At 43.7% G+C, this 18,789-nt stretch overlaps 1 protein-coding gene across 2 annotated transcripts in view; it reads left to right on the plus strand.

The window, feature by feature from the left end:
* The window catches only part of LOC126281648 (probable 4-coumarate--CoA ligase 1), a 142,136-nt gene that overhangs the window by 27,414 nt on the left and 95,933 nt on the right, over nt 1-18,789 (plus strand). Inside the window, exon 1 of one of the 2 annotated variants that reach the window (XM_049980786.1) lies at nt 5,457-5,626. The exons of the other annotated variant lie outside the window; for it this stretch is intronic. The gene's annotated coding sequence lies outside the window, so the exon portion shown is untranslated. Of the gene's footprint in view, nt 1-5,456; nt 5,627-18,789 lie in introns of those variants that run through there. 2 annotated transcript variants of the gene reach the window in all.

Here is an 18,789-nt window from a genome sequence, read left to right on the forward strand (position 1 = left end):
CCACTGTGGTGTCGCCAGCCTTTGACCGCTGTTTCACGCACGACACCAGTGTGGTGTCGCCGGACGGCATAGTGTCAAGATGCGACCCATCTATGCCAGCTCCCAAGAGAGAAAGAGTGTATAGGATTTCAGCAGGGTGTGGCAGCAGTGCAACAGCTCTCGGAACGGGGTGGACAGAAAAGCAAATACCACTGTGCTACTTAACAGGGAGGGCACAGTGAGGTAATATAATGTTAACCTACCGACTGAGCAGCATTAGAAAATCAAACGCAGGCACAGAGAACCGAGCTTGATGATATAGAATCATGATTGAAAGTACTAAATCGAGGAAACGAGCCCTGATAAGTCTGATAAAGGAGGACAAAGACGCTGCTCCATCCAGAGCCACTTCGTCGTAAATGTAGGCTTGGCTCATTAAATAGGGAGGCTTTTAGACCTCAATAACACATTGTGCCAGAGTCATTAGAACCAGAGTGAATGACAGCCTACGGAGCTTCGGTGACATCACAACACACAGGGCGACGATGGCTAGGCTGCTACTTTCTTGTTCTCTCGAACACTGAGAGGCAGACAACCAGATGCATACTACAGCATGGTCAGCCACTTCTGTCTGCTGGCTCACTGCGGAGGAGCAGACTGTTGAGTGGCCAGCCTTCCTCCACTACCGGGACGTCACGGATGATCTGCCAGTTTCCATCTTCGTGCTGATCAGGTGAGGCGTCTGCGCAGCCTCCTGGCCAACTAGTGAGCATCGGCTGCAATCACGGTCGATAAATGGTGTATGAAAAGGGCCTAATCTTCACGACAAACGACGTCCTGACCGTAGTCAGCAGTGCACGAGAGCGCTGAGGTGGCAGCCGTGCTGGGTCACTGTGAAACGTCTGGATGACCAGCCATCTTCCTGGCTCCGCTGCCATCGCCAGCACGGCACTCGGCGGCGATCTAACGATTCATTGACGAATCACCAGCACTCCCTCACCGGTGTGTGGTCTTATCTGGCTGCCGATTGTAACTCTGAAGACAGTCATACCTTTATAAACTCTGTCCGATTAGTAAGTGTTGTTACAGGTAACAATTTACAACTGATAGCACCGGACGTGCGCTGGACCACTCATCCCACTTTACGATGGACCTCATGATCATAAGGCGACCACCGCATTCTGACGCCGCAACATTGGTGCCAGGGAGTGGCCCGTTCGCAACGATACCTTAAACACACAATAACTTTCTGCCATGGCGATACTGGACGCCTAAATTTTAGATTTCTCTTCGTAATTCTTGTTTGTATCTTAAGAGGTTAAAAAGCTGTTGTTTGGATATACGAGGGTTGGAACTTAAATAGTGGCAACTTTTTACTCACAACCGATAAAAAGGAGTTACATGTTTGCACCTGTTAATGTCCTTCAAAGCGGTCACCAGCGTTGTATAAAACCCGTTGCCAGCGGTGTGGAAGGCGTTGTAACGATCGTGTTCTGTTGATGATGCGAATGGAGCGGTCTACTGCCCGTCGAGTCTGTGGAACAGTTCTAAGGCGAATGCCACGAAGTGGTTCCTTCATCTTCGGAATCAAATCAAAGTCACAAGGACTTAAGTCCGGGGAGTATGGTGCATGGTACAGTACTTCCCAGTCCTATCGACCGAACAGAGCTGCCACAGCTTGCACTGAATGCGCCCGCGCATTTTCGTGCTAAATGATGGATGGGTTGCGCAGAAAGTGTCGCCGCTTCTTTCGCAAAGCTGGGCGCAGGTGATGCTCCAAAAACGAATAGTAGTACTGTGCATTTACGGTTCGCCGTGGAGGAACGTAAGACGTTAGGATAACACCATCACAGTCGTACACGAGAATCACCATAACTTTAGACCGCTCCATTCCCACCATCAACAGAACAGGTTTTCTAACGGTGTACTATGCCTTCCGCATCGCTGGCAACGGGTTCTACACAACGCTGGTGACTACTTTGATGGACAGAAGCAGGTGCAAACATGTAACTCTTTTGTATCGGTTGTGAATAAATACTTGTCACTACTTAAGTTCCAACCCCTAGTATTTGAAAAAAGATTATTCTTCCTCTTCCAGCTCCTTGTACACAGTGTGAAACTCTACTTCAGAGTCTGAATGTTTTAATTTTCTTGGTCCCAAACTAATACGTTGGAGTAGCTAAGTAATTTTGATTGTTTAAAAAGTGGAATGCAATTCCTTGGGGCCGGCCGGGGTGGCCGAGCGGTTCTAGGCGCTACAGTCTCGAACCCCGCGACCGCTACGGTCGCAGGTTCGAATCCTGCCTCGGGCATGGATGTGTGTGATGTCCTTAGGTTAGTTAGGTTTAAGTAGTTCTAGGTTCTAAGGGACTGATGACCTAAGAAGTTAAGTCCCATAGTGCTCAGAGCCATTTGAACCATTTAATTCCTTAGACCACAAGTCTTTTGTTTTAACTTTTGGTACTTTATTCCCTCACGACGTATATTTCTAGCATTCCCATCTGTACAATTAACTATCCAGACGATAGTCACGGTTTGTTTTTACTGTGCTCCTTGCTTCCTGGATGTAATGATATACTGTTAGGGCGTTCCCCAGTCTTTTAAGTTCAAAATCCTGCCGCCTCTGTCACCATAAACTAGCGCCCCCTGTCATACGGTGATTGCTGCCATTTTAGTATACAGCTGACCATCTCCAGTGCTGTACCCTTGCGTTAAGCAACTACGAGGTACGTAAATTTAGTGTACTGATATATTTGGACACTCAGGTTACGCTAGGTGGACCAAAATCTGTTCTTCTGGTTGTTACGTTTGCCCTTATAAACTGTGTTCCCTATTGCTTGAAGTTTATTCTCGGCTCTTACTGTTTTTTGGTAAAGGTCTTAAGTAAAGTTTGTATCATTACAAAATCACCATTGACCGTCGCTTCTCCTGGACCCCCAATCTCCAGACAACCAAGCCAAGGCACGCTCCCACCTCCGTCTCCTCAAGCTCCTTTCTGGCCGCACATGGGGTCTGGACCCCTCCACCATCCTCCACACCTACAAATCCCTTATCTGCTCTATCCTCTGCTATGCTCATCCTGCCTTTTACAAATCCGTTCAAATCCTAAAAGACCATGCGCTGCACCTCACTTAGCACATCCGTCTCCCCTCCCCCACACGAATCCTCTATGACCTTATTCCGTTCCCGCACCTTCCTCTTTTCCTTGAACAGATACGGATCCTCTACACCTCCAGCAAACTTGATCCCCCTCACCCGCTTGTCTCTCCCATCCTCTCCCACCCCCATCCAATGCCGCACCTGCATTCCCACATCCCACCTGCTCTCCATCTCTCCAGTCTCCATACCCTCACCCAAGGTGGCTTCCACCAACTCCCCCTCCCTGATGATGCCCTCATCCCCTCCATCTACCCCCCCCACCAACTTTGATCCTCCTCTACTGCACCCTGTGTTTTTCTCCCAGGGCACCCTCTCTCCCTTCTCTCCCTCCCCCCTTCCTCCCTCCCTCCTCACTCCGACTTCCCCAACCCCCCTTAACTTCTTTCCTCCCCATCCCATCTCCTCTGGCACTGACATCTACACACTCCCCTCTCCCTCCGCCCCTCGTTTTTTCCCCTTTTGTCATGTCCCCGGACTCGCACACGTATAGTGAAATTTCGTGTGCCAGAGACCATCGCCAAGTATTTGTGTGTCCTCGTGTTCGTGTTCAAGTGTTCCAGTGTTACTTGTTTGTGCTCCTCTGTTTGCGTGTGCCATCTGTCATCTCTGTGCCTGTCCACGTGTCTGAACATTTTTATTTTGGACTCTGCGCCCGTGAACGGCTCCATGTGTTTTAATTCTGCATGTCTACGTTTGTATAGCCACCCTGTCTGTTTTGCGATTGTTTTATCTGTGGCCGAAGAGCGGTTTAATGTGCCGCTGCTGGCCCACCTATGTCAGGTGTGAAATTAAAAATAAAGAAAAAAATTACAAAGTCTGTTATACGGTTAGCCCTTCCTCTATATTTAGTTCGCACAACAACGTCTTGCTTGACGATTTTTTAACTTCCATAATTTTATACTTCCTGAATTGTTTACTTTTTTGTTTGTCATAATGAGGCTGGTTAATGGGTCACGGTTCTCAGGCAGGCACTACTCTCATGTATCTTAGTTATGCTACTTGTAATACAGTTTAGCTATATTTATTATACGTTAAGTACGGTTCGTTCTGCCATCCCCAGCACTATTCACACCAATGCTCTGCCCCTTATTATTTGTTGACGACTTCCCCTCTTCCTGGGGTTGGATTATTTGACAACTGACGTTGGGGGCGTGTCCGTGTCCTTATGCATATGACACTACTGTAAGTAGATTTATTAGGCTGACCATTATTGGTTGGCCTTAATCAAGTTTTTAATGCACGGGTTATGGGAACGCTTCCTTTCCCATGTAGAAGATGCTGCTGTAAAGCAGCGAAACCAGTCGTTAATAAGTAAACCATCACTTAACGGCTGATGCGGTTTATTCAAGTATAATACCACAAACTCTTATTGCCTGCTGTTGTTTTTCATCATCAAGTGCAACAGAAATTATTACAAGTTACTACACGTTAAATTTCGGCATTTTATGATGATACAATGAACTACGAGAAAGTGTCTCTGGTGGGTGTGTTATGATTCAGCTGCGACATCACCCAACGGTCTTTCAACATTGTCCTGCTGTGTAGTAAGAAGCTCAGGGACTCTTCTGAATGTCGACGCTCAAAAACATGACTGTAGTGTCCCTTAAGAAGGATTGAAATGTCTCTGATGGATATGTTACTCAGTTGGCATCCAAGAACTGGTCCACGTTAGAAGCCACTGAGCTCTCTGACGAATCCATTTTGCTATTATTACTCCTCTACTCACAGTATTTCCCACATTCCCTTATACTGGCAGTTACGCCTATTGTCATGTGGTAGTCAATTACACATTGCCTGGGGTGTTTGAATAGTATCGATCAGACAGTGTACGCTCTGCAGTGGGTTACGGCACTAACGGACTGGTACCATGGATTCGTGCTTCGAGGCTTGTTACGTCCTACAACCAAAATGATTAATGTAAATGTACGCGTCATGGGACGTGCTTCTGAAAGATAAATGTTCAAGAAGTTAGAGGAATCCCTTTTGCCCAGACTGTTTCAACGTAACACACGACGAACAAATCATGGTGATTCAAAAAGCAATATTTGACACACAACTCAGCCTACAGAGCAACAAATGTTTCTGACTTCTTCATTTGGCACGTCACGGTGTCATGATAAAAGCCGCTCGCCAGAGAATGACAAAAACAAGTTTCAAGTAGTCTTGTCATTTTTAAGATAGCGACATTAAGATACCATGGTATCTCATTTCTTTCTCCAGCCACGTGTCGCTGTTGTTCAGATGATATAACGCGCGGTACAGGAGTACTTTTTTCCGCCAATAGCGATAAGAATTATCGAAACCGATAATAAACAGCGAAACATGTAGTCATCTTGAAGTGAGGTCTTCACGCTGGCTGGGCCTAGGAGCTAATGCCGTTACGCTTACGTGCCCGTAGCTTGCTATATAAGCCCGGGCATAAAACACATTCTTTACAGTCTCCAACCACACCTTGGTAGACGTAACCGCACCAGCAGTCGACCAGCAGGTAAAACATTATTTTTACGTAAACCACTCTTATAAGATGGTTGTCATTAGTTTTGTGTAAGATATATATTGTAATTTCACAGTATGTTCGCCCCGAAGATGGCCCCTGCGATGGACTGAAACCGGTCTGCATTAAATAAGTAAAAAAAAAAAACGCGATTATCACTGTTTTCTTAATACTAAGTTAATACCGTTACGTCTATTGCTGCCACAGTACCTCACCGAAACAGGTAGACACGAAGCGACGTGCGCATTATGCTCTTCATTCGCCTTGTCTTAGCATTCTACTAAATTTTATCCACTCGGCTCGTGGTACCTACAACGATAGGTGTTTCGTTTCTTGGCACATTTCATGACGTCTTCCGCCTATTCTAAACAGGCCTCGTCTAGAAGCGGTATCACGAATAAATTTTACTACACACTTCTGCCCTTTAACTGTTCCAGTTGGCGTTGCCATTCACAACTTGCCGCATTACGATACACAACTAAATTACATGTTTTCAGCTATTGTCTCATTCTGTGCAAATTAAAGGCAGAGAAATTAGAGTTTATCCTCGTTTGAGACGAAACACAAGCTCGTTTTCGACAATGGCGGTGAGGAAATGGACCATGTCCTTTTAAGTGGAACCATTGCGTCATTTGAGTCATGCAGTTTAGAGAATATACGGGAAGTCTAAATGTGGATGCTCAGAATAGGAATTAAGCTGCCTGCCCGAGGGAGGACTCGAACCTCCGCCGGGACCAGCCGCACAGTCCATGACTGCAGCCCCCCCCCAGACCGCCCGGCTAATCCCGCGCAGCTGTAACTAAGAGGTGCTTATCACTTAACTATGTGTTTATCGTATGATGGTTGTTGTGGCGAGCGCACCGTGCAGTCACTGTGCAAGACGTAATTCATGACTCATATTTGATGTATATTTAATAAGACACGAACACTGAAGAAGGCATCTGGTTCGATGATGATGATGTTTGGATTGTGGGGCGCTCAACCGCGCGGTTATCAGCGCCCGTACAAATTCCCAACCTTTCCTCTGTCCAGTCTCGCCACTTGCAGGAATGATGATTAAATGATGAGGACAACACAAACATCCAGTCATCTCGAGGCAGGTGAAGATCCCTGACCTCGTCGGGAATCGAACCCGGAACCCCGTGCTCGGGAAGCGAGAACGTGACCGCGAGGCCACGAGCTGCCGACTATTTGGTTCGAATATTGTAACTGCGTGGTAATTACTTTGAATAGTATCGATCATGATAATACGCGAAGTGTTTCGTCTGGCTGCCAGTTCGATAAAGCATATGAGCCATAAAATCATATCACTATTCAAAGCTAGAGAAGATTACCTCTAATCTGTAATCATGCACATTGCGTTTATTGATAACTCTCGCGGAAGTATACTATCAATGTGGTGTAGATTATACGAAGGAACCATGATTCTCATTCATTAGTCAAAATATTGTGACTGTACAGAATCGTACATACTGTTAACAATAACGTCATAAATTACTTCGGGCTTCAGAAGATACTCTCTACAGTTTTCCGAGGGAAACACGGTCCATTTTCTGTGTTCACGTTGTTAGCCGGTATACGAAATTTCGAGGAGCAGTACAGCTAAACCGTAGACTTAGTTACAATAATTCGCGAAAAAAATAATAAACCAATATTTTAAAATTATACAGTAACATTAACGCTCTTCGGTTTTGGTAACAGAGACAAAAACTAAATGCAATGAAACACATAACTCAACAACACAAATAGTACAACGTAGGTTATTCGGATATATGAAAGAGTTGATGTGACATCGTGTTTTACATTAAACAAGCTTAGCACCCGCTGCTTCACTCGCGTAGACTGTATGATCTTCTCGGATTTTTTTTTCTTTAGCCGAATTTTTGTTGTTCATGAACTGCAACACCTTATAAACTTTTCACGATACTTAAGGCCGTAGTAGAATAGTGCGCTTCTGACCAACAAGCGATTCTGGTAGCTGGACTCCAAACGTTTTGTTGATAGTCCCTTTTGCGTTTTTATGGTTATATTTCCATAGATACTTTCATCCTCTAACACATTTCTTTAGATCTAATCGAGAAGAGAAATGTCAGTTTTCATAGATTGAACCTTCAGAACTGTTTAATATAACGAAACATTTTCTTAAAAATTTTCGTCCCCTAGCTGGACTCCAAATGTTTTGTTAATCATCCCTTTTGCGTTTTTATGGTTATATTTCCATAGATACTTTCATCCTCTAACACATTTCTTTAGATCTAATCGAGAAGAGAAATGTCAGTTTTCATAGATTGAACCTTCAGAACTGTATAATATAACGAAACATTTTCTTAAAAATTAGGTGATGAATTTACAAAAACTGCGAAACAAGTATTTATTTCTGACAGAGAACCCAAATACAAATTTCCACATACTTAACTTTTAAAATGATTTGACAGTTAAATAATTTCGTAAAACATTTGCCCTATTTCACTCCATTATGGTGTTAACTTTCCAAAAACACTGAAACACGAAGTTTTAAATTTCCGACCGAGAAGTATTCATAGATGTAGCTTTAATAATGTTTTAATATTTCTTTAATACTGATTTATGTTCAAGAAAATTTTCAGCTACTATTTCAACCCCTTGGGGGTTAAATTTTCAGGAACGCACATGTATTTTGACCGAGAAATCAATTTTCGTAGGTTTAGCTTCAAAATTGCCTTAATAGTGGCATATGTTCAAAAAAACTTTTCATCTCCTATTTCAGTCCTTTATGAGGTCAACACCTTCTGCAAATTTCAGTTTTCTAACCTTTGTGATTTGGGCTGGGCTATGATGAGCGCTCCAGTTTATCAGGACATATCCTTTCACACAGGCTGTTCGAAAATTCCCGTTAAAAACTTTTAGGACTTCTAGAGGAATGAGTGCATAACATTTTGAACAGGAACCCATGACCGGAATCGTACCGTTACTGTGTTACAGCCTTTTGAAAACATGTTTAATAGGTACGCATGCAAAAGGGTAGTCATGGTGGAGGTTGGTTACGTTGAATCGCCTAATGTTATCTAACGTCTGCCCTGACTCTCTTACCTGGTTCGAGTCTCATTCTCGTGTCTTTGAGTGTTACAGCAACAGTGTTGAGCACACGTTCGTAGAATACATCGACATGATCCTTGTAACTGGCGAAGCTCACGGTAATTTAAGAGCTGCTCGTAGCATTCGCCAAGATCGTACTCCACAACGTCCGACTGCATAGCACACCCTTTTCGCCACAAGTACGCAACGGCTTCGAAAAAGAGTGCGTTCACCGTCATCAGGCAAGACTGTGGTGCTCCAAGGAGATCATACTGCATCAGGCCGAAGAGAATCCGTCAACGAGTACACGAGCAATTTATTTGGTTGTTAACTAGCGGAAATGTACAACAACTTATGTACTGGATCATGCGTAATCAATTACTTATAAGAATGGTTGCGTTATCAACATGTATTCAAATAGTAGTATCACGGCAACGGACCCTTCCGGACAGGAGTTTCAGTTCAATATATTATCTGCTCACTCTCCTCTACAAGTGCTCGAAGTTTGTAAAGGTAATTTCTTAACATGCTGTGTACAGAGATAATTATTACAATAACGAAGCATAATGAAATAGGAGCTGCAATGAAGTTAAAATAAAATTGTTAAGATGAAGCAATCGCGTAAATGTTACTGGTCGTTACATGTGTAACGGACACAAGTACGTGTCAAAATTATCTACACAAAATGGTTACAGATTACTTATGAGTTACATTATTTGTTAAACATCCTCAAGGACTACAAGCTTAACATTGGTGGGGAGGTTTTTGTGTACCAGTGACCCACTGAGCTATGCTGACGGGAGCTCCCTGCCGCCGTTGAATAAGCAGCTGCAGCAGCAAGTCGTACACTCCTAGCTCACTCATTTCTTACATAGTTTAATTCTTAATTTCTTTGCGTGTTTTTGGTACTTGCATTGTTTAATTCATAAATTTCGGGCGTCTTTTATTATTTGAGAGTTGTAGCATCGCGTTTTAGTCCCTGAATAGTGTAAAATCGCGTAGTCTCCTTCCGCCACCGAGCAGTGTGTCAGCAGTGTGCAAGTAGGAGCATTACTGCATTTACTAGGCAACCTTGTATTTTAATAACCGTTTAAATTTTGTGTCGATTTGTTTGCGCTCTCTGTAGATTAGTTCAGGCGTTCTTTGCACAACAGATTTAGCATGGATAGGGACTGCAGCTGCTGTGTTCGGATGCAGGCTGAGTTGGAATCCCTTCGCTTCCAGCTTCAGGCAGTGTTGGCTTCGGTCACACAGCTTGAGGCTGTTGCCAATGGGCATCACTGTGGGGGTCTGGATGGGGGTTTGTCGGGGACGGCCAGCTCGTCCCACGCATCCCCCGATCGGACTACGACTGTGGTTGCCCGGGATACTGCCCGCATTGAGGCTGATCCCTCATCTGTGGTAGAGTGGGAGGCCGTCTCAAGGTGTGGCAGGGGGCGAAAGACATTCCGGAGGGCTGAACGGAAGGCCTCTCCAGTTTGTCTGACGAACCGGTTTCAGGCTCTGTCTCAGGCTGATACTGATATTCGGCCTGACATGGCTGCTTGTCCTGTTCCAGAGGTTGCCCCTCAGTCTGCAAGATCCGGGCGGTCGCAGTGGATGGGCTTACTGGTAGTTGGGAGCTCCAACATCAGGCGCGTAATGGGGCCCCTTAGGGATATGGCAGTAAGAGAGGGGAAGAAAACCAATGTGCACTTCCTGTGCATACCGGAGGGAGTCATTCCAGATGTGGAAAGGGTCCTTCCGGATGCCATGAAGGGTACAGGGTGCACCCATCTGCAGGTGGTCGCTCATGTCGGCACCAATGATGTGAGTCGCTATGGATCGGAGGAAATCCTCTCGGGCTTCCGGCGGCTACCAGATTTGGTGAAGACTGCCAGTCTCGCTAGCGGGATGAAAGCAGAGCTCACCAACTGCAGCATCGTCGACAGGACTGACTGCGGACCTTTGGTACAGAGCCGAGTGGAGGGTCTGAATCAGAGGCTGAGTCGGTTCTGCGACCGTGTGGGCTGCAGTTTCCTCGACTTGCGCCATAGGGTGGTGGGGTTTCGGGTTCCGCTGGATAGGTCAAGAGTCCACTACACGCAACAAGCGGCTACATGGGTAGCAGGGGTTGTGTGGCGTGGGCTGGGCGTTTTTTTTTTTTTTTTTTTTTTTTTAGGTTAGATGGCCTCGGGCAAGTACAGAAAGGGCAACAGCCTCAACGGGTGCGGGGCAAAGTCAGGACATGCGGGGACCAAGCAGCAATCGATATTGTAATTGTAAACTGTCGAAGCTGCGTTGGTAAAGTGCCGGAACTTCAAGCGCTGATAGAAAGCACCGAAGCTGAAATCGTTATAGCTACAGAAAGCTGGCTGAAGCCAGAGATAAATTCTGTCGAATTTTTTACAAAGGTACAGACGGTGTTTAGAAAGGATATATTGCATGCAACTGGTGGTGGAGTGTTCGTCGCTGTTAGTAGTAGTTTATCCTGTAGTGAAGTAGAAGTGGATAGTTCCTGTGAATTATAATGGGTGGAGGTTACACTCAACAACCGAGCTAGATTAATAATTGGCTTCTTTTACCGACCTCCCGACTCAGCAGCATTAGTGGCAGAACAACTGAGAGAAAATTTGGAATACATTTCTCATAAATTTTCTCAGCGTGTTATAGTCTTAGGTGGAGATTTCAATTTAAGAGATATAGACTGGGACACTCAGATGTTTAGGACGGGTGGTAGGGACAGAGCATCGAGTGACATTATACTGAGTGCACTATCAGAAAATTACCTCGAGCAATTAAACAGAGAACCGACTCGTGGAGATAACATCTTGGCCTTACTGATAACAAACAGACCCGAACGTTTCGACTCTGTATGTGCAGAACAAGGAATCAGTGATCATAAGGCCGTTGCAGCATCCCTGAATATGGAAGTCAATAGGAATATAAAAAAAGGGAGGAAGGTTTATCTGTTTAGCAAGAGTAATAGAAGGCAGATTTCAGACTACCTAACAGATCAAAACGAAAATTTCTTTTCCGACGCTGACAATGTTGAGTGTTTATGGAAAAAGTTCAAGGCAATCGTAAAATGCGTTTTAGACAGGTACGTGCCGAGTAAAACTGTGAGGGACGGCAAAAACCCACCATGGTACAACAACAAAGTTAGGGAGCTACTGCGAAAGCAAAGAGAGCTTCACTCCAAGTTTAAACGCAGCCAAAACCTCTCAGACAAACAGAAGCTAAACGATGTCAAAGTTAGCGTAAGGAGGGCTATGCGTGAAGCGTTCAGTGAATTCGAAAGTAAAATTCTATGTACCGACTTGACAGAAAATCCTAGGAAGTTCTGGTCTTACGTTAAATCAGTAAGTGGCTCGAAGCAGCATATTCAGACACTACGGGATGATGAAGGCATTGAAACAGAGGATGACACGCTTAAAGCTGAAATACTAAACACCTTTTTCCAAAGCTGTTTAACAGAGGAAGACCCCACTGCAGTTCCTTCTCTAAATCCTCGCACAAACGAAAAAATGGCTGACATCGAAATAAGTGTCCAAGGAATAGAAAAGAAACTGGAATCACTCAACAGAGGAAAGTCCACTGGACCTGACGGGATACCAATTCGATTCTACACAGAGTACGCGGAAGAACTTGCCCACCTTTTAAAAGCCGTGTACCGCAAGTCTCTAGCGGAACGGAAGGTTTCAAATGATTGGAAAAAGGGTCGTCGAGCAGATGCGCAAAACTATAGATCTATATATCTGACATAGATCTGTTGTAGAATGTTAGAACATGTTTTTTGCTCGAGTATCATGTCGTTTTTGGAAACCCATAATCTACTCTGTAAGAATTGACATGGATTCCGGAAACAGCGATCGTGTGAGACCCAACTAGCTTTATTTGTTCATGAGACCCAGAAAATATTAGATACAGGCTCCCAGGTAGATGCTATTTTTCTTGATTTCCGGAAGGCCTTCGATACAGTTCCGCACTGTCGCCTGATAAACAAAGTAAGAGCCTACAGAATATCAGACCAACTGTGTGGCTGGATTGAAAAGTTTTTAGCAAACAGAACACAACATGTTGTAATCAATGGAGAGACGTCTACAGACGTTAAAGTAACACCTGGCGTGCCACAGGGGAGTGTTATGGGACCATTGCTTATCACAATATATATAAATGACCTAGTAGATAGTGTCGGAAGTTCCGTGCGGCTTTTCGCGGATGATGCTGTAGTATACAGAGAAGTTGCAGCATTAGAAAATTGTAGCGAAATGCAGGAAGATCTGCAGCGGATAGGCACTTGATGCAGGGAGTGGCAACTGACCCTTAACGTAGACAAATGTAATGTATTGCGATCACATAGAAAGAAGATCCTTCATTGTATGATTATATGATAGCGGAACAAACACTGGTAGTAGTAACTTCTGTAAAATATCTGAGAGTATGCGTGCGGAACGATTTGAAGTGGAATGATCATTGAGATTCATTGGGAGAGTCCTTAGAAAATGTAGTCCATCAACAAAGGAGGTGGCATACAAAACACTCGTTCGACCTATACTTGAGTATTGCTCATCAGTGTGGTATCCGTACCAGATCGGGTTGACGGAGGAGATAGAGAAGATCCAAAGAAGAGCGGCGCGTTTCGTCACAGGGTTATTTGGTAACCGTGGTAGCGTTACGGAGATGTTTAGGAAACTCAAGTGGCAGACTCTGCAAGAGAGGCGCTCTGCATCGCGGTGTAGCTTGCTGTCCAGGTTTCGAGAGGGTGCGTTTCTGGATGACGTATCGAATATATTGCTTCCCCCTACTTATACCTCCCGAGGAGATCACGAATGTAAAATTAGAGAGATTAGAACGCGCACGGAGGCTTTCAGATAGTCGTTCTTCCCGCGAACCATACGCGAGTGGAACAGGAAAGGGAGGTAATGACAGTGGCACGTAAAGTGCCCTCCACCACACACCGTTGGGTGGCTTGCGGAGTATAAATGTAGATGTAGATGTAGATGTAGAGCTGTGCTCCCGATAGGGTCACCCATGCCAGGCAGGTCAGTTGGTGAGATTCCAGGCAAAGAGTAGACCCACCAGGGGGCTCCTGTCTTGGGAGTATGTGGGTGGCAACCACATGGGCCCTTAGCTAAGTCTGACATTACTTCCACTTACCTGTGTCAGGTTTCTTCTGTTTTCTTTCATCGGCTTTCCTTGAACAACTCTTACTCTTTCGACCCCAGTGGGATTAGGTTTCGAGGCCTCTTTTCTATTCTCCAACAATCAAAGGGTGGCAAAGGGCCCTGGAGTCTGCTCAGGCAGCCGATACTTGTTTGCAAAAACAAAACTCTGGGAAATGTCCACTGAAATTTGAGAAATCAATCAGACTTAAGCATTTCAATACAGCTCTACCAACAAGCCCTACTCCCACATCCTAGAAGACATGAGTCGTGAGACACCTATACAGTGTAGAACACACAGTGGATACAGGCTTCAAAGCCAATGGGAGAGGATGAAAGACGAACTTATTTCCGGCACCTTTAAATAACCAGAACATATCGGCTAAGGGAGATAATCCTGAAAGAAAATCCTGGTCCTCCTGAAAGGGGGTTGAGCAGATGGCTGGTAAGTGACTCTCAGAAAACACAGACCACTCTCAGTACCAAAACAAGCCTTGGAAACAGGATGGTTTCAAAGGTAAATGACAAGGCTATGAAAAAGGACAAACGAAAATGGATAAATGTACACAGCAATGTAGCATTCTTGAATGTCAGAGGAATTTCCCAAAAGGAAGTAGAATTTGTAAATTATACTAAGCAACATGAATATCGATGCTGTAGCACTCACAGAAACTAAAAGGAAATTAAGAGGAAATAAATATATAGGGGATTACATTATATTCTATAGTGGTGTTGAACAACATAAAAGAGCAAGCAAAGGTGTAGCACTACTCCTGCACAAAAAATGGGAAAAAGGCATTCAAGATTGTACATACTTAAGTGAAAGAATACTTACAGTCAGGCTGAAACTTATAAGGGGTAACGCCATCTTTATAAGTGTGTACACACCTGAAGTAGGGAAAGAAGATGAGTCTGAAAGCTTCTATGAAGAACTACAGAAGACTCTGATAAATACAGTGCTACTGATCAGATTACTGTGATGGGTGACTTCAATGCCACAATAGGAAATATCCCAGTAACAAACGCTATAGGTCCGTTTGGAAAACCAATATGTAATAAAAGTGGAAAATTACTAAGAGATTTTGCCACTTACAACAATTTAAAAATCACAGATCCACTTTTTAGGGGAAAGGATATACACAAGTATACTTGGGCCAGCAAAGGTCTTAGATCAATAATTAATTGACTACATCTTAGTAAATGGTAAGCAAGCGGGCCAAGTAAGGGATACCGAGCGATGTGGCGCAGTGGCTAGCACACTGGACTCGCATTCAGGAGGACGACGGTTCAATCCCGAGTCCGGCCATCCTGATTTAGGTTTTCCGTGATTTCCCTAAATGGCTGCAGCCAAATGCTGGGATGGTTCCTTTGAAAGTGTACGGCCGACTTCCTTCCCCGTCCTTCCCTAATCCGATGAGACCGATGACCTCGCTGTCTGGTCTCCTCCCCCAAACAACCCCAACCCAAGTAAGGGATACAAGAATTTATAGAGGACAAGATATAGGATCAGATCATTTCTTACTAATCTCCAGAATAGATGTTTTTACAAAATGGAAGAAATAAGTAAACAAGTAACAAACCAACAAGATCAAAGCGTTTATAAGGTATATTTGCTTCAAAACGACAGTATCAGACACCTATACCAAACGAGATTAAATAAAGAACTAGCAAACTTACAAAATAAAGACAATATAGAAGAAGAATGGCAAACTCTGAAGAATACTGTATGCAGAGTAGCAGAAGAAGCTCTTGGTAAAAAGAAAAGACTACGGAAAAGAAAAGGCCTAAAAATTTGGAATGATGATATAATGGAAACTGTCATAGAAAAACAGGATGCATATATAAAACAAGCAACCCCACTGTTGAGAACAAACAATACTATAAGGAGAAATGAAATAACGCTAAATGCGTAGTAAGGAAAGCACATCAAGAACACTGGGATAGGTTTATTTATAATAGAACATGATATCCACGGAAGACAACAAATGGCATATAAGGTTTTAAACACCTTGAAGACAACAGAAAGAGAGAAGATACAAATAAATAGTATTGAAGAAGAACAGTGGATAAATCATTATAGGGAATATGGTATAATCATACAGCACAAAACACTGAAATTGAACAGCTAGGCGAGAAAGGATTAGATGAAACACAGTCTGACGAATTAACATCTGCACTAACATCACTTTGAATCGAAAAGCAACAGGAAAAGACGTCATTAACGCTGAATTATTAAAATATGGAGGAATGGCGCCACACCAACGACTGCTACATCTCTTCAATGAATGTTGGGAGAAGAAGAGTATCCCCAAAGACTGGAAAACAGCTAGAGTGTTATCAATTTTGTAAAAAGCCTATGCAGGAATTACAGATGAATAAGTTTACTGGACTCAGCATACAAGGTGTATGCTAAGATTTTAAATACTAGACTTAAAACATAGTGGATCAGTACTGCACAAGGAACAAATGGGTTTTAGGAAAGGACGCTTCACAATAGATTCAGTTTTTATTCTACAGCATATAACAGAAAAACGGAGAGAATATAATACAGAAACATACATTAATTTGGGAAATAATGACGAATCGCGGATATCCAAAGCATTTAGTGAATGTGATAAAAAGTTTATATCAAGACACAAATATCACTCTAGATCTCAATGGTAAAACAGCTAATGAGGTATCAACCAAGAAAGGGGTATCACAGGGCTGCTGCATCTCTCCAAATTTTGTCCAACCTCTACATTAATGGACTAATACTTATATGGAAATTAGAATACCAGAAGGACATTTGCGTAGGCAGGAACATTACCATATGGTGATGATGCAGTGATCCTAGCAGATAAGGAAGATGACCTGCAGAAAGGAATCTACTTGCTAAAACAAGTAAGTGCAAAATTTAACATAGAAATTTCAAAAGGAAAAACTAAGACAATGGCATTCATGAGGAAAGAACCAACAATAACGAAAATAGTGATAGATCAGAAGATTTTAGAGCAAGTAAACCATTTCAATTACCTCATATGTGAAATGACACATCTGACATCAGAGATATTGAAATTAAGCTTAGTAAATTCAGTCGGGTATGTGGAACAATCAACAGGAACCTAAAAAACAAAACCAGGAAAGGCACTCAAATTAAACTTTACTAGACTGTTGCAGTTCCCACACTGCTCTATGGAAGTGAGACATGGGTGACTATCAAGAAGCAAGAAAGCCGAATTCAGACACAAGAAATGAAATTCCTTAGAGTTGTCAAAAGGTTGTACAAGAGAAAACGGGCCAAGAAATCAAGATATTAGATTAGAACTACAAATCTTTAGCCTCAATGATAAAATTCGAGACTACAGAAGAAAGTAGAACGAACATCTACAAAGAATGGAGAGAGAGAATTCCCTTAAAGGCAAGAAATTATATGTGCCCTGGGAGAACAGACATAGGAAGACTGTGACAGAGGTGGGTACCGTAACAAGCAATTCCTGCCTAATACCTGAAGAGAAGATGAAGATGACGATTATTTGTTCAAAAGATGGTTAAATTACCATTCTGGTTTATGATAATAGCAGTTGCTAATTATCATGCCACTGTTGACTGAGCCTATATCTCATACCTGCATCGGTAAGTAGCATCTGACACTATATTACCATAATGCTTCGCAGTTTGGTTGTTTGATCAGGAAAAAGTATATTTCAATCTTTTCTACACTGAAACGCCAAAGAAAAATGGCTCTGAGCACTATGGGACTCAACTGCTGTGGTCATCAGTCCCCTAGAACTTAGAACTACTTAAACCTAACTAACCTAAGGACATCACACACATCCATGCCCGAGGCAGGATTGGAACCTGCGACTGTAGCAGTCACACGGTTCCGGACTGCGCCCCTAGAACCGCGACACCACCGCGGCCGGCAAACGCCAAAGAAACTGGTATAGGCATGTGTATTCAAATACAGAAATATGTAAACAGGCAGAAGACGGCACTGAGGTCGGCAAAGCCTACATAAGGCGAGAACTTGTTAAATCGGTTCAGCTGCTACAATGGCATGTTATCCAGATTTAAGTGAGTTTGAACTTGGTGTTACAGTCGGCCCACGAGCGATGGGAGACATCATCTCTGAGGTAGCGATGAAATAGGGATTTTCCCGTAAGACCATTTCACAAGTGTACTGTAAACATCAGAAATCCGAGAAAATATCAAATTCCCGACATCGCTGCGACTGGGAAAAGATCCTGCAAGAACGGGACCAACGATGACAGAAGCGAATCGTTCAACGTGACGGAAGTGGAGCCCTTTCGCAAATTGCTGCAGATTTCAATGCTGGGCCATCACCAACTATCAGCGTGCGAACCGTTCAATGGAACATCATCTACATGGGTTTCAGAAACCGAAAGTTCACTCGTGTACCCTTGATGACAGCACGACATAAATCTTTACGCCTCACTTGGGCCCGTCACCATCGACATTGGACTGTTGACGAGTGGAAGCATGTTGCCTGGTCGGACGAGTCTAGTTTCAAATTGTATCGAGTGGATGGACGTGTACGTGTATGAAGACAACTTCATGAATCATGGACCCTGCATGTCAACAGCTGACTGTTCAAGCTGGTTTAGGCTCTGTAATGGTGTAAGGCGCGTGCAGTTGGAGTGACATGGGATCCCTGATACGACTAGATACTACTCTGACAGGTGACACGCACGTTGCATGCTGTCTGATCACCTGCATCCATTCATGTCCATTGTGCATTCCGACGAACTTACGCAATTCCAGCAGAACAATTCGACCCCCTAGACATCCAGAATTGCTACACAGTGGCTCCAGAAACACTCTTCTGAGTTTAAACACTTCCGCTGACCTCAAAATTACCCAGAAATGAACATTATTGAGCAAATATGGAATGCCTTGCAACGTGATGTTCAGAAGAGATCTCCACCCCCTCGTAATCTTAGGGATTTATGGACAACC

This window comes from Schistocerca gregaria, chromosome 7, assembly GCF_023897955.1.
Source record: "Schistocerca gregaria isolate iqSchGreg1 chromosome 7, iqSchGreg1.2, whole genome shotgun sequence".
NCBI lineage: Eukaryota > Metazoa > Arthropoda > Insecta > Orthoptera > Acrididae > Schistocerca > Schistocerca gregaria.